We start from the raw sequence: 2,500 nt of genomic DNA on the forward strand, positions 1-2,500 counted from the left end.
GAGAAGAGAGAGAAGGAGAGAGAGAGAGAAGAGAGAGGAAGAGAGGGAGAGGAGAGGAGAGAGATGAGAGAGAGAGAGAGAGGAGAGAGAGAGAGAGAGAGAGAGAAGAGGAGAGAGAGAGGAAGAGGAGAGAGAGAGAGAGAGAGAGAGCGAGAGAGAGAGAGAGAGAGAGAGAGAGAGAGAGAGAGAGAGAGAGAGAGAGAAAGAGAAATAGAGAATAGATAACGAGATAGACAGACAAAGCTGACATAGAAGAGGCATAGACAAATAAATGAAAAGATAAATAAATAGATGAAAAAAAAGTAAAAAAAAAAAAAAAACGAAATAAAGACACACACATAAACCAAACCATATGAGGGAAGCATAGAAACCACAGAACTTAATTTTTTTTACAGATTCAAACAGAAACGTATTTCAAATGATCTCTTTTACTAAATCTCGAAAGAATAAAATATAAATCTTTGAGAGAGAAATGACTGTTTGCATAAACGATAAGTGATTGATATGCTAAGACTCCAGATCTGATCAAGCTAAGTGCCACTTGAGGGAGGAGGAGGAGGTGGTGGGGGTGAAGGAGGAGGAGGAGGAGGAGGAGGAGGAGGAGGGGGAGGAGGAGGAGGAGGAAGAGGGGGAGGGGGAGGAGGAGGAGGAGGAGGAGGAGGAGGAAGAGGGGGAGGAGGAGGAGGAGGAGGAGGAGGGGGAGGAGGAGGAGGGGGAGGAGGAGGATGGGGAGGAGGAGGAGAGGAAGAGGGGGAGGGGGAGGAGGAGGAGGAGGAGGAGGAGGAGGAGGAGTGGGAGGAGGAGGGGGAGGTGGTAGTGATGGAGGAGGAGGAGGAGGAGGGAGGAGGAGGAGGAGGAGGACGAGGAGGAGGAGGAGGAGGAGGAGTAGGAGGTGAAGAAGGAGGAGGAGAAGGAAGAGGAGGTGGAGGAGGAAGAGGAGGAGGAGGAGGAGGAGGGGAGGAGGTGGAGGAGGAGGAGGGGAGGAGGTGGAGGAGGAGGACGAGGAGGAGGAGGAGGAGGTGGTGGTGGTGGAGGAGGAGGAGGAGGACGAGGAGGAGGAGGAGGAGGAGGAGGAGGAGGTGGAGGAGGAGGAGCTGGAAGAGGAGGAGGAGGAAGAAAATAAGGCAAAGCAAGAAGATGAAGAAAAGAAGGAGAATGAGGAGGAGGAGGAGAAGGGGGTAAGAGGAGGAGGAGGATAAGATGGAGGGGGTAGAGGTGGTGGGGGAGAAGGAGAGGGGGAAGAGGATGAGGAAGATGAGGAGGAGTTGGAGGAGGAGGAAGGGAGTGAAGGAGGAGGAGGCAGAAGACAGAGGAGATCGAGGAGGATAAGGATGGAGATGAGGAGTTGGTGATGATGGTGAAGGAGGAAGAAGAAAAATAGCAACAGAGGGAGGATGAGAAGGAGGAGATGGAGGAGAAGGAGGAGGAGGAGGAGCAAGAGGAGGAGGAATAGGAGAAGGAGGAGGAATAGGAGAAGGAGGAGGAATAGGAGAAGGAGGAGGCGTGAAGGAAAGGAGAAAGAGAAAAAGGAAGAGACAGAGACGGAGGATCAGAAGAAAATGGAGAAGAAGGAAGATGAGATGGAAAGAGAGGAGGGAGAAGGGAAGAATTGGGAAGAGATGGAGGTGGAGAAAAGAGAGGGAGAGAGTCGGTCGCAAAAGAAGGTGAATAAGAGAAAATGAGCAAGAGAAAAAGAAAAGAAAAAGAAAAAAGGAATAGGAAGTCGAAAGAAGAGGAAATGAAGGAGAAGAGGAGGATAAACAAAATAGAGGAAGAATAAAAAGGAGGAACAAAGGAGAAAATAAGGTCGAAAGAAAAGTGGGAAGAAGAGAACGAGGAGAAGAGGAGGAGGAGGATGAGAGGGAAAAGGAGGATGAGGAGGAATAGGAAGGAGGAGGAGTAGGAAAAGTAGAAAGAAAGAGGGAATAAGCAACAACGAAAGAGAAGAATGAAGACAAGGAGAAGAGAAAGCTGGAGGAAAAGGGAAGTGTAAATGAAAGGGGAAGAAGAAGAAGAAGGAGAAGAAGTAGAAGTAGAAGAAAGAGAGAGAGAGAGAGAGAGAGAGAGAGAGAGAGAGAGAGAGAGAGAGAGAGAGAGAGAGAGAGAGAGAGAGAGAGAGAGAGAGAGAGAGAGAGAGAGAGAGAGAGAGAGAGAGAGAGAGAGAGAGAGAGAGAGAGAGAGAGAGAGAGAGAGAGAAAGAAATAGATAGATAGATAGATAGATAGAGAGAGAGAGGGGGGGGGGGTACATGCATTCAAATCTCGCGCGGAAAAATGCAAGAGGGAGTATGTGTGTAAAAGTAACTCGCTCCTAATTTCGTGCCGTGATTGTTTTAACACACAAACACGCATCGACACAAACAAGCGCAAACACACAAACAAAAAACAACAAAAAGACAAGATGACCCCAGACTCACACGGTATCTCCCACACAGACACACACGCACGCACACACTCGCATATAAACGCACACACAGACCCTCCCCGACGTAAAAAAAAGT

Source organism: Penaeus monodon, chromosome 17 (genome assembly GCF_015228065.2).
Source record: "Penaeus monodon isolate SGIC_2016 chromosome 17, NSTDA_Pmon_1, whole genome shotgun sequence".
In the NCBI taxonomy this organism is placed as follows: Eukaryota; Metazoa; Arthropoda; class Malacostraca; order Decapoda; family Penaeidae; genus Penaeus; species Penaeus monodon.